Raw genomic sequence first — 14913 nt, 5'->3', positions numbered from 1 at the left:
AACTGTTTCTCGGGGGATTCTGGATCTTAGGCCATCATAGTTGTACTTTATGCCCAATCATTAATCAGTGTTTAGTTGGGGATTATTCCAAGAAAAGTTGGTGACTTTTCTTGAGGTGACTTTCTTTAGCTGAGGTAAATAATGGAAAGGGCTCTTCATTTTCTCATTTATAACTAAGAGCTATTGGCTGCTCCCATTACCAGAAGCTGAGAAACTGAGAAACTGAGAAATTGAGTTCTGCAAAGAAAATATGGACAACATTTGAGTGTCTACCACAACCCATCTTGATTTCTTACAATTTTATAAAGTCTCAGCAGTAGTAACTGAAGCTTTATTGTGATTGTGTCACAATCTAATTCTCCCTTTGCTGAAACTTATTTTCTTAGGCTTTATGCAATCATTGATGCCAAGAGCACTTTCCAATAAGATGTCCAATGGAGTCTACTTCCTGTGAAACACAACCTAGTATGCACTCTCAGTGACCTGCTGAATTCATACTTTCAAAAACCTGCAGTTTGGTCTCTATAGACTTAAAGAGTTTCTGGTTCCAAGACAGGAAATTCTTTTCCAGACACCACAGTAAGAGTCCCATTAATCCTCAGATTAAGACTGTCCAATCATTTCTAACTCCCTGTGTTATTAGATTGTCAGGAGAAAAGTCCCAACCAGTCAGGAAGAATTAATTCTGTTTATCTGGATACAATATGCTCTCTGCAACATACAGGATAAGAAATTTACATATAGCATCGAGATGATCAACTTAATGTGTTTTTCACTCTCCATTTCCATTTTTATGTTAAATTGATAAATGCAGTATGAAGGCCTGAGATTGTCATGATGCACACAGGCTAAAGTCATGCAGCTGTGAAGATCTGGGTCACTCCACCTAGTAAACCATCTATGGGCAGAGGTGCTGAGAGTAAAGAATGTCTAGAATAGATGGCAAAGGATGAATTTGGCAAGTACCAGTTGTGGTCTTGAGAACAGAAGGGTGAAAATAATTATTGTTTTTTTCTTCTAATAATTATAATATAAATTTTTCTTTGCAAAGAAAATTTAAAAGTAGTTTTAATAAGCTCTAGTTAATTGATTATGATATAAGATATGATGCAACCACTATACAATGGGGAGATCAATAAGGAAAAATCAATAGATCTTTGGATTAAAAAATAGAAATAAAAGAATTCAATAGTAATCATTTCAAATAAACTTAAAAACTTCATATGAAGGCTCTCATGTTATTATTTCATTATTCACAAATGAAATAATGTTCTCACGAACATAGGGGGAAAAGACCTTAAAATAAAAACTGTATGACTCAGAAAGTATCTCAGAAAACAAATATATAAAACCTTGTGGTAAGACTTACATCTTGACAAGTGATACGTTATACAGCATTGCTAATTCTCTTTTCAGACCCTAATCTACATGATGTTCATATGATGTAATAAAACCAAAAAGTAAATTAATAGATCTGACTTGCATATACAAATCTTAGGAAAAGAGAATAGAAGGAAACTGTTAGGAAAATGCCAGCCTATGTGAGAAGAATGGTTGAAATGCGTGGAAATTTGAATGGAAAAGAAAAGGTTAAGTTTGTTCTTTTCTTGGTTAATAGCCTTATATATCAGTATTTCAAAGTAGAAAGTAATATTATTTGAGAATTTGACTGAAGTATTCCAGGATGGCTGCAGCATCCTTAAAAAAAAAAAAAAAGAAAAAGGACAAGTATAACTACCTAGCAAGGAAATTGATGAGCCCATTTTTTTTTCCTTGTCTTTTTCTGTATGTTTAATCCAGAGAACTAGATTCTTAGGTTTGAAAATGATAACTATAAATATAAGATTGTAGCATCAAATTATATTTCCTCAGGAGTCTCTCTTCATATCATCTAAACATTAAATATGATGCACAGTGAAGCCTACATATCCTTCCTAAATAGAAACCAGAATTCAAGATGATCAATAGCTACATTTCCAGAGAAACATTGCAACTGAAATACAGTGAAACTGGAGGAATTCAACCATAATTAGAAGCAACAACAGATTTCAAGTTTCCAGTATAACGCATAAACGTCATGGAAGTTGCCACCCTATCCTCATAGCAACAAAATGTCAACAACTCTTTGTAGATCTATCAGAGAATTGAGATCACTCATCAAACTGCTATACCAAAAACTGGAAAGGGGTAAATAGAGAAGCACAGCTCCCTGGAAAATGAAGATGCTGCATCTGGAATCAGAAAGTGAGTTTTTGCTGGGGGTTGAGCATTTTTTACATTGGGATATTAAAAGCTCCATGGACCAATATCTTACGGGAATCTCCCGAAACCTTAATTTAGAAACCCTCCTATGTTCTCAGAATGACAATGATGAGCATCCTCTCCTGATTCTGGTTGTGGAAGGGGAAAATAATCACTTTAAATATAGGACTATAGCATGTTGTCCTTAACAAAGAACATCCCAAGAAAACTGTCTTACCTATGGCAAGGGAAATAACTAACTCCAGCCCTTTCCAGCTTTCCTTTTGCATATGAGAGGAGAAGCAGTAAAGTTGAGAAGCACTCATGAAGGTCACAGTCTATAAGCACAAACCTAGTAAAAGTTCTAAAATTAATTATGGCCCCACCTCCTCCCATACCATTCTACCACATTGATCAGGATATTTTGTAATAATAGGGATCACAACTGATAGAACTGAATGGCTCAGAAACTACTGAAGATGAAGTCTCTAGGGAAACATATGGTAGGTAACAGAGGAGACATAACAGAACCCTCGATGAAATTTCAGCCTCTAGCCTAACTCATTTTATTAGAAAGGTATTATCATGAAATCAAAAGCAAACAAACCCATTACATTTTTATTTCCTAACTTATAATTATTAGTCATTCTTTTATCTTTGTAGTACATTGCCAATCTTTTCTTATATGTTGACCATTTTTTTCCACTACAGAACTTGGTAAATTGATCAATTTCTTTAAATTTTAAAGTCCAATAGTCTCCAGATCTTTGACATACTTATTAAGGTTCTGAAATTTCTCTGTCTCTTTACACTGTGGCTTTTGTCTTTTAGTCTTCCTTTTGATAAGTTTTGTTGAAAGACAGACATGGTTCGTTGAGTGTAAGAATCTAAGGGGACAAGGCCTTCAGTATGAGATTTTTATGTTTTTCTCTCAGTGAGATAGGTTATGTTTCCCTCAGTGCTAGATGTTAAAGGACAAATTTTTCTCTGTTATTCCTGATTTGTTTGCCTGTGAAGTCAACTTCAGATTTCTCTAGTGACTTCCCTAAGGTCTAAGACATGTTCTTTCAGCTTAATTCCCTCATTATTATACAGGAGTGCGACAGGTTAATGGCAAGGTCTGGGGCAACAGGACATGCTGTACTATACATTACTTATATCTCAATCTTTTCATAAGCCTATGTTCTGGGTTGTGACTACCACATGTGTTCGTCATTTTTGTTTGTTGTTGTTTTTTGTGGTTTGATTGGTTGGTTAGGTGTCTCCCCATTAGGTGTAACAAGAAGGCTAGAAGTGCTGAGGTTAGGTATCTTCTCCTTCCATATGTGGAAGGCTTGAGGAGTTCATTTTATATATTTCTCCTCCTTTAGGTCTGTAAGGCTCTCTGAAGCCCCAGTCTTTTAGGATCTGGGAGAGTAGTTTCTCTTGAAGACAGGCCTTACTCAGCAAACAGAACTATCTCTGCATGTGTTTAAAATGACTACTTATACCCTCTTCCCCCCTGCAGAAAGAGGAGGAAATATTTCTCCAATCCACATACTTAGGATCTGATAGGTCTCCTATAGGTAAAGGTAACAAAAGTGTGGGAGACATTTCAAAATTTCCTGGCCCCTGGAAATTTTAACTCTCAAGACTGTCTACACACAGAGTATCCAAGCAATTCGTCTATTATAGTTTAAGTTTTCCTACCTCGCTATCTGTCTCTTCAATTTTTCAGGCAACAGTTTTCCCTTTGACCTCAATAACTCCCATGATTCTAAGAAGTGTTGCTTACTTTTGGTTAGGTCAGTTCCTTATATGTTGGATCAGAAACTGTAAGCCTGAGCCTATTTTTTTTTTTTAGTAAAGGCTCAGAAAAAGATAAAGATGTCTATATAATACATTTATGTTTGATTGATTGAGAATTTTCCACTTTAGAAAAGAAAATGTTCTATTTAAAAATGTTCCATAGAATGGAAAACACAATCAAACTTACAAACTCCCCACAGGCAAAATCCCCTACACCAATTAAACACAATTTAAGAACAATGGCACAGACTCAAAGCAAATGTAAGTCATTTAAAATTTTTTTAAAAATCCAGTAAGTTACAAAGATTCTTTATTAAATAATTCAGTTTGGGGAACAATCTTAAGTATTAGAAGATAATAGAGTAGTATTGTAAGTTGTGGAAGGAAAATAAGTTAGAAAACATAACTTTAAAAGCAGTTAAAATATTTAAATACCAGGAAATGTAAGCATACCTCCAGGCAAGCATAGGTAGTGTATCACAGAACACTCTGAAAACACTTTCAGAGAAGTGGTATGTCAAACAGAAAAATGAAATCATGGAAACTTAATAAAATATGAGAATTTCATTTTCATAAATAATAGTAAAGCTCACTGTTGCCCAAAGGAACAAATGTCAAAAAATCTTAAAATTCTATAGAAAATAATGCATATGTGTAAGGTATCCATCACAACAAGAATCTGAAGCCATGGTTACCTCAAAAGTGATTATTTCAGCTAATCCCAAATTCAGAGATCCAGAAAAGCTTCTCTATGGTTTTCTAGATGTTCTTTATCATAACAAAGTAAATTAGCATAAATATGTATGTTATTATCAGAGGAAATTGCCTACAATCAAAAGGGAGTTGTTATCTTACCTCTATTTTGAAAACTTGTCCCCAGTATCATCTCCATTTTTTATCACAGCAGCCTGCTTCACATGAATATATCTAAAACAATTACTGGCAAAAAAAAAAGAATGGAATTATGCTGATTGATGAGGAACATTCAATGTTTGGAGATTGAGTGGATACCATTAAACCTATGAAAACCAAATAACTGAACGATATTAGGAAATGTACCATTTACGGGCTTAGTATTTCTATCACAAGAGGTCTATAATGATAGTGATGTGATAGACTTCTGGAAAAGAGAAGCTGTACCTATTGGCTCAAGAGAAAGAAGGTTCTAGCTTGGAACTATAGGGGTAAAATGGTAGAATTGATACAGTTGGAAAACATGATACTTTCTCAGCAAAAGTACCTAAATAGAAATAAAAGTATGTATATGGGCAATGATACCAATAATAAAGTACAAAAACTGGGAAAATTAATTCAAAACATATTTACAAAGGAAGAAAATAATCAGCTGAATATTAAAATGTTTCCATAGCTATAATTATCTAAGAATATATTCAATTAAGTATATGATATAATAGTATTCAGGGAAGGATAGAGCATCAATAGAGGTTATTAAGACTATTTGCAGTATTTTTGAACAAATGAAGTATATAGTATCTAAATTAGAAAAGTCAGGGTCTAAAAATATAAATACATAATTTGAAAATGTGGAATCAATTACCAGATAGAGGAAACAACTTCAATAATATAATGCTTATGGTGGAAAATATTATTGATTTGACAAACCTACTCTCCTCTTTTCTCATTGTAACAGAATATCACTTCCCTGCTAGATTTCATTTCCCAGCCTTCCTTGAAGTCAAAAGAGGGTAAGCACTTGTCAGTGGTGAGTAGTACTGGTTGTAAACTCTGTCATTTCTTTGGGTGTTAAGTCATCTAGTTTTCTTCCTCCCCAGATACTTTTCCATGTCTGCTTGGCTAAAAGTTTCTGGCATATCAGCCTGTACTGGATGATTGGGTAACATTTCTGGCTGTATGGCTCTCTGAATCCAGTTTTCCATCCCTCACAGATTTTTTGACCAGTTTTAATAAGTGTTACAAGTCTGTTTAGCTGCTATGGGTTTTGATGTTTTCAATTAAGAAAACTGACTAAATACTCCTTCTTATGTTTTTATGAAACTATGTACAAGAGTTACTCTGCTATACTAAAACCAATAAAAATATACTTGGATGCTAATTTCTGACTATACTACTCTGAGCAAAGAGCATGGAAAAATAAAGAGCTACTGTCTCATAATGAAAGCTTCCATTACTATAAAATTGCATGGGTACTCCTTGGTCTCCTACCAATTTCTCTATAAATTTGTGAAAGAGCAGAGTGACTCCCCACTATCCATGTGTCTGATTCAAGTACACAACACTGGAAGATGATAACAGCATTAGTCACTTCAGTGTCCTCTGACTTAATACCCCCAGTCTTCCCATAAATATTCCTGATGTCTATACCACATGTCATTAGCATTCCCATCCATGGCCCTTGCTCTGAATCAACACAGTTGGTTCATACTACATATTTCATGCCAATGTGATGACAGCATATCAGCAAGAATAGCATAATTCTTTATATCTTACATTATGACTTCAAACAATAGGAATCAATGAGAAAACTTAAAATAAATTAATGATCAATGAAGAGAATTAAAATTCAAGATGATGATTGAAATTTACAATATTATAAAATAATCTGTTTAAAATTTAAAAGTTATCTTTAAGTAATCATGCACAATAGTTAGGCAAAAGTGGAAAAAAACTATAATAAGATTATTTTTAAAATGAGCTTAATTTAAATATCTTGAAGGGAACATTTGTTTATCTGCAAAATGGGAAAATCTAAAATGTCCCAACTGAAAATGATTTCTCAACAGATAATTATTTTTTAGACTTGATTAATAGACAGGTGACGTGCTAAATAATCTTACTATTTTCATGTGTGTTTCCAGGTGGCTGCAATAAAGGAAAATGTCAGTCAGAAATTTATTTTGGTTTTCTAAAATGTTAATGCAACACTTAAGAAACTCAAGTTTGTCATGAATTTTAGAGCAAAATATTAAAAAGTTTTGATAAAAAATCTAGAGTAAAAAATATTATAAAGAGAAAAATTGTTTGATAATTGCATGTCTAACCTTTTATACTAGAGATAATAAGACAGAGGGATTATGATTATATATTCTTGAGTAAAACTGATTTATATTTTAATCCAATGTATATAAGGGTATGTGCCATGTAACTGTGGGCATGTTATTTAATATGTGTCTCTTTTGAGACCATATGGCAGAGGTAATAAAGATATTAAATATTCATTGACTCTATGTGTATCTTGGGAATGGTTTGTTTAAACAGTACAATTATTATTATTTCCATTATTGGTGAGGAAGTGAGGACCCAAAGCATTATGTCTAAGATCACACAGACTTTAAGCAGCCAAGCTGATATTCAACTGCAGTCAGCCTGACTTCTTAGTCTATGTTCTAAACTACAAGTATTCTGTCTTTAAAAAGGTGTTATATGATTAGGAAAATAAAACAAAAGAATGTATTGAATTAGAACTTATCAATAACTATTAAATTGCATATATTTTCCTTTTCCTTTTTCCCACACAGGAACAAATTTTGCTTCATATTTTCCATTGTCCTTTGCCAATCATCAGGCACATTGTATTCTTAACCTTAGAATCTAGATTGTTAATATTCATGTCTTTCTTTGTTGTTTTAGTGGTATTTGCAACGACTTAACAGTGGTTTCAGTCTCAGATTATTTCCCTAGATAAAATACTTAACATTATCAGTGTTGTTTGACAAAATTGTTCCACTTGTTAGGACCTGATTATGCCCTTTTGCTCATGTATTATAATGGTCTCTTATAGAAAGGGGTCAAATAGGATCTTGCCAGAGTTAAATCAGAAAGAATAGAGAAGAGGGATTGAGAAAGGAGGGCAAAGTTGAAAATACTTAAGAGGTAAATGATATACTGACTATAAAAATAAAGAAAACTCAGGAGTTTGGGATATATATGTCCTCCAAAATGATCTTTGGATCCCTGACTTGGAAAAATGGTTTATGGCTGCAGATAACTTATAATAAGTTATTATTCAGTTTTATAAGAGTTCAATGTATTGTCCTTATTGAATATGTAAGCAGGGAATAATTTGAAAGCTACAAGCCTGAATTTCCAATTCTTGAGGGAAAGTTTAATTTTAAAGGAATCCAACATATAAATTCTGGAATCTTCAGTTCAACCAAGACTTGTCATTCCCCATCTCAAGATCAGTCAGGGACTCTTTACCATGTAATACTTAAGGACAATCAGTGATGCTGATTTATGTGCTTGGGAGCTGCAAAAAGGGAAGGAGTGAACTTTTAACCTTTTCCATATCTGGAATCTGACATACATCCACAAAGTGGGATTCTGGTATATACCACAATTAAACTTATATACAAAAACAAATCAACAAACAAGAATAATAAACGGAATAAACTTAGATTTAAGGTCCGAAGTTAAACAGAAGACACCAATTTTTAAAGGAGCACATACACTTTGGACTAGTGTGAGAGACTTACCAGGCACTTTCAAGATTTTGGAAATTTTCATTACTTTTTCAAATGCATTTATCCCCAAGGATTGTCAATTTCCCTTCATTATAGCAGTAAAACTCTTAAAAATAATTGCAAGGAGACTTTACTGCCTCATTAGGAGTACAAGAGATCTGTGTTAAGGAGTTGTTCTCCAAAGAGACTTTTGAGGTGAGAGGATCTTAAAAGGTAAAACAAATAAAGAACTAATATTTTCAGAGGCAGTTTCTTTGTTCCTTTATACCTCAGGATGAGCTCAGGATCAGAATGTATAAAGTAAGTCTCTATGTTCTCCTTTCTACTTTTTGCTTTCACATCCATTTTTTTTTTCCTTGGTGTGAGATTATTTTTATTTCTCTAATACAGAACTGATGAGGTATGAATTTCAGGATGATAGCTATGTATTCACCTTTCATAAAGATCTTTATGTGGCAATAGAAAGTGTTTGTTTTGGCCTAAGGGTTTTCTAAGTCTTATGAAGGCTTAAGAAATCCTGTTTTTTTTTCCCCCAGTTCCCATGGAAGATAAAGAAAGGATGGAGAGGGAAAATGGAAGAAAACAAATAGTTAATATTAATATATTTCATTTTTATATCCAAATGCCTAACCACAGATTAAATACTGTAAAGAGATAGCATATTGTTTTTATTGTTGCATAATAAATTACCAAAAACCTACAGTTTAAAATAACAGACATATATTATTACACATTATCTATGGGTCAGATCTGGACATAGCCTACCTGACTTCTCTGTCGTGGGTCTCAGAGATTTGATGAAGGTGTTGGTTGGATAGCATTCTCATCTGCAGGCTGAAAGAATCCTCCCTCCCTTTTATTTAAGAGACTGGCCAACTTTGTTTCTAATAGCTTTGTAACTAAGGGCCCTGGCATTTTGCTAGGTACTGGCAAGAGGCCATCCTCAGGTCCTGGAGGCCACTGGCAGTTCTAGGAGGCTGCGCACAGCTGCTGGCCTAGAAGGCTTTCCAACACGAGAGCTGAGACAGCAAGGAGGTTTTCTGATCTGGGCTGGAGCCCTAACCCTCTGTTAAGGGCTTTTTTTGATCAAGTCAGTCCCATGGAAAAAATCATCCTTCTTTTGATAAACTCAGTTTTGTTAGTCATCTTTTTATTACTGGGGCAAAATACCTAAGGTAAATAAACTAAAAGGAGAAAGGTTTGTTTGGGCTCATGGACTCAGTCCTGTTGCTTTGGGTCTTTGGTGGCCAAGTACATCATGGTGGGAACATGTAGCAAAGGAGCCCTCTTCACCTCAAGGCATTCAGGGAACAAAATAAAAGAAGAAGGGGCCAGAGTCCCAATTTTCTCTTCAAGGGCATACCCCCAATGACCCAACTTTCATCAGCAAGGCCCCACCTTTTAAAGCTTCTACCTCCTAATAGCATCACCACAGACTGGCAACACACTTTAACACATGCAAATGGTCCTCTGTGGGACACTCCAGGTTCTATCTCTAACTGTAGCATTCAATCCTATCTGGCTCCATATGAATATATAAAACGGTCTATTACAATATAGCTTGAGTTATGTTCTAAAATCATATTGCACCCATATATGTATGTTTTAGATTAAAGGAGAGATAGATTAGAAATTGTGTTAGTCAAAGTTCTATAGATGAATAAAACCATCAGGTTGAGTATATGTATGACTACAAAAGCGGTTTATTAGGTGGGATTATGCAATCAGAAGCTGGATAGTCCCAAAAGGGCCATCTGCATGCTAGGGTGACAGAGGAACCAGTAGCCGTCCACTCCAAGAACCTGGAGCTTCTGAACAAGAGGAATGAACGATGATGCAACTCCAATCTGAGATTGAAGACCTGAAATCTCCCTGGAGAATCACTGGTGAGACTCCACTTTGAAAAGGAAGGAGCTTAAATATCCTTGGATGATAATAGCAGCACCAGATACAATTCCCCAAGAAGAATCCAGCTTCAGTCTGCTAAGGCTTCCTATCTCCTTCTTCTGCTTTTTGTTCCATCTGGGCCCCCAGCCTATAGACAGTGCCACCCACTCACTTTGGCCCCACATACCAATCATCTCTAGAAATACCTTCATTAACATACCTAGGGGTCTCTTATTCCTAAGCATCTCTTATCCTAATCAAGTCGATAGTGCATATTAACCATCACAAAAATATATCAATCAAAGTGACTCCTGCACAACTCTAACAATATGACCCCAACTGTTTTTGTTTTTTCTTAATTCAAAAATGAATCCCCTTATTTGATAGTTTCTGTTAGTTAATGTTTCTGATATCCACCGGGAAACTAAGTTATTCTATATTAAACTGCCTATGTTGCAGTTAAAACTTTAATCTTTTTCTAAATAAGGTATTCTCAAATATTACCATGTGTGGCCTTGTTAAAACAGACCAAAGGACCTCAAATCAAGAGTTTCTGTCTGAAGTTGAGCCTTAGGCCTAGGAATTTCTCTTTCAATGACATTCCTCAGGAAGGCTAATAGTGTTGGTCCTAAAACAAGCACTGCTAATTCCTCTGTATTGCAACCACCACTCCAAGAGAATCCTTCAAAGCACGTTGCTTCACTGATAGGAAAATAGTCGAAATTAGTTCAGGTTATGAGCCCTTAATAGTCAGAAATCATGAAATTTTCACAGCAGAATAAAAGAACCAAGAGAACATCTCCCTTGAACAATCTAAATATTGGAGATGAAGTGATACCCCTACAAGAGCACAGACTAATAGACAAACAGCAGAATCAATGAGGCCCCAGTGATTATCAATGGAAGAATCTCTAGAAGGTCACAAGCCAAAGGATGCACAGGTATAGAAAATATAGTCAGTTGACAGAAATAGCAGTAAAAGAGCTTAAGAGACAAGAGGTAGCAAAACACCAATTAGTGTCTAAGGCGGTCTTTTCTGGGTGTGTGGTAGGGTGAAAGGCTAGTGAAACAAGTTTCCAGAGCTGTGAATGCTTTGGAGTTACTTCTATTTGTAAAGCCCAGCTCTGTTGGGCTGTATTTTCCATAAAAAGCTTACCTTAAGGGTTGGGGGTGTAGCTCAGTGGTAGAGTACTCACCCAGCATGTACAGTGTTTTGGGTTTGATACCCAGCATCACAGAAAGAGCTTACTTGTTCTGTCCACTTTACAAAGATTACTGTATTGTTATAATTATGATACAAATTTTATATCATAAGCTCTATCTCAAGAACATATAAATGTCTCAATAAGTACTCTCCTAAAGAATTATAATTGCCACACTGACTTAAAATCCTGGATTGATCATTGTACTTTGTAATCCAAGGAATCTAACATGTTATTTAAGCCATGCTCATCTGGCCCCAACCAAATGTCTCCTAAATGGCTGGAATTGCACAGGTACATCCATTTTATGTATGATCCTACACCAAACCACCTGGTAACAAACAGCCCGGCTGTATAGCTGGATAGCCAGGTGGGAGCGAGATTGTTGAATACCTTCTTGTAAATACACACTCTAAATTGCTTATTTGTAATTAGAACAATGTCAGTGCCAGATAATTAAAATAGCACAGAGGGGTAAAATATGGCTGGATCTAAAGTCAGAGGATAATTTAAACAGGTGTAAAAGGGAATTTCTCAGACAAATGTTCTAAGGCAAGAATATGTCTGAATAGTGCTGGAAAAAATAGAGCAGGAGAGGTAAGAGTCCCAAGAAAGGACACCAAGAAGAAATGTGTGTTGGAAAAGAGACAGTGCAGGGACCAACTGTGAGCCATTGGTAAGACTTTGGTTTTTACTCTGAAAGCTGTAGGGAGTGATCACAATGTTTTAGCAGAGGAGTTACATGATCTGGCTTCATTTTTAAAAGATCATTCTGAATTTAAAGGACTGGGTATGCTCATTAATGAAGAAGCACATTCTGTTTCTTTAGAAGTAAAGGCAGTGTTTAAAATGATGGTAGGTAGGGAGCATGTTATATAGACATGGGAAGTTATCGTTATGATTTTGTTCACTATGATCATTAGCTAATTATAATGGCACACTCTCTTCTCTGTTATTGGGACTTAGCTGCTTGAGAGATTAGAGTTTAGTTTATGCATCAGAGCAACCTCCTTGCTAGAAGGAATTGCAGCGCACTGCCAAAATTGCAGGAGTCATTTAAACACCATTTAACTCCTACCAATCGCATGACACAATTAAAACTCTACTTTCTTTGTAAGGCTTTTGTAAAACTGCCCTCAACAGGTGCAAAGCCTCCTGCCTTTGTGCATGCCATATATTTCACATACCTGCAGTTCAATTTTTATCACATTTTATCATATTTGTTCCACATAAGAATGAATTCCTTGAGAGCAGGGATAATGTCTTATTCAAATTTCAGAGAACTCCCAGGGCTACAAGGCATGGAATATCATACTGTGACATATACATAATATTGAAAGTAAATAGTTGAACAGCAGAGGAAAGAAGTATCCATTTGCTTTTTCCTGCTGATGTATTCAATAGCTGTGTTCAGTTTTCTACCTTCTTCTGTTGAGATTTTACATGTTTTTACTGAGTTACTAAATTCAGAGGGAATCCTTGTGAATTTTCATGTATTTCTCCTCAGTTCTTGCTTTTTGTACTTTAAATGTTGCTGGATTTACTTATGTCAAAAGACTAAACCAGGCATGGTATTGCATGCCAGTAATCCCTAGCTGATCTAGAGGCTGAGGCAGGAGGATCACAAGTTCAAAGTCAGCCTCAGCAAAAGCAAGGTGCTGAGCAACTCCGTGATACCCTGTCTGTAAATAAAATACAAAAATAGGGCTGATAGGGCTGGGAAAGTGTCTCAGTGGTCAAGTGCCCCTGAGTTCAATCTCTGGTACCTATCCCCCCAAATAAAAAGACTAAGGATCTTATTAGAATTTCTATTTCCTTCAAGCACTATTTCATTGTGTTCCATAAAATAGCTTATAAGATATAAAACTTTACACAAACGTAATTGTTCTTGATTTTGTTATTAAAAATAATTGTTAAAAGGAATGGCGAGGAAGAGAAGAGAGACCATCCATTACACATGAAGACTGACCCAAAAATATATGCTATGTGGTCCATAAACTTTATTATGAGACCATATAGAGATTGGGCAAAAACTCAGTACTCATGTAACTTCTTTCAATGATTAAGAATGTTTAAGAAATTTTAAGTTGTATTTAAAATATTCTGATTAATAAAGGATATGGCATTCAAACAGAAAGGTCACCAGCAAAGTATAATTTCATTATTTCTTCCAAAAAAGTCATATGTCTACCCAAAGCTCACAAGGTTATATTACTTACGCCACTCTCTAATTTTGACACTAAATCCAAAGAAACTTCCCATAATCTTTGAGAGCCTAACTAATTTGTCATATTATAATCAAATAAGTCATAACAAAGATAATAATATAAAAGTGATGAACATTAATCTTCAGTTTCTCTGCATAGAAACTTCAGAAAATCCTTCCTTCTGAAAAAATAAATATTTACCACCTACTGCTTGAATGACTGGATATTACAGATGTTAATACCTTTGGCATACAGTACCCACAACAACAACAACAAAAAATCTGTGTTCTTTAAAAATTTGGAAACACAGTCATTTCTTTTTCTTTCTTTGTGTTTTTGTTTTAAATATTTCTTAACTCCACAACTGACTTTGGCTTTTTTTTTCCCTAGAATGAAGAAAGTGTTTGTCATTTTAAATCAGAAAGAAGCACTTCAGTCTTCAGGTACACAGAGAAGAGCTTGGTAAAAAGGAAAATCGAGTGAAGTAGCCAGACCACAATGAGGATTTGTAAACATTTCTGTTTTTACTATGGCAACTAGATGAAGGGGCAGATTAAAGATATTAAGCTAGCTTTGCTGTGCTGCAATACAGACAGAAGCATATCTTACCAAAATGTAAAGGCTAAGATATGTAATTTTACAAAACTGTCTTATAAATCTATGTATATTGTATTTTGATTAATGTTCTTTTGCCTTTGGCATGCTTTCCACTGTTTTTAGATTTCTATCTCACCCCCATCCCCCACCCCTGTCTGCTTTATAGAACTTTTTTGTCCAACTGTTGTCTTTTTGAAACAAGGACTACTGAGGCATATTTTCCCTCATCTGATAACTTGTTTCATGACGTGATTTTAATCTAGAATACATACTACCATTTTGTATTTTCCTCTATATTTGACTTATAATAAAAATACCAATTCAAGAAAAATCTAAACTTGTTTTGAATATAAAATTCTTAATCAATGGGAAGAACAGGTCATAATAATGAAATTATTTGATATACAGCAGTGTAAACAGGTTTTCAAGGTAAAAATTTACAACACACTAAAAATATATCTAAATATTGACTATCCATCCCTGTGAGCTTTAGCTTTGCTATTTTACAAATGAATCACATATTAAACAAAATTGCTAAAATTCCTGTAA

General features: G+C 34.8%; 1 long non-coding RNA gene across 1 annotated transcript in view; it reads right to left on the bottom strand.

Moving 5' to 3' along the window:
• LOC125616341 overlaps positions 1-10686 on the bottom strand; it is a 51586-nt gene extending 40900 nt beyond the window's left edge. The window contains exons 1-2 of the long non-coding RNA XR_007346962.1: positions 9237-10686; positions 4885-4968 (exon numbers count right to left, since the gene is read on the bottom strand). This is a non-coding gene — a long non-coding RNA (uncharacterized LOC125616341). The remainder of the gene's footprint in view (positions 1-4884; positions 4969-9236) is intronic.
• Positions 10687-14913: the final 4227 nt, after the last annotated feature.

This window comes from Marmota marmota, unplaced genomic scaffold, assembly GCF_001458135.2.
Source record: "Marmota marmota marmota unplaced genomic scaffold, marMar, whole genome shotgun sequence".
Taxonomy (NCBI): Eukaryota; Metazoa; Chordata; class Mammalia; order Rodentia; family Sciuridae; genus Marmota; species Marmota marmota.
This window is presented reverse-complemented; position numbering and strand designations above follow the sequence as displayed.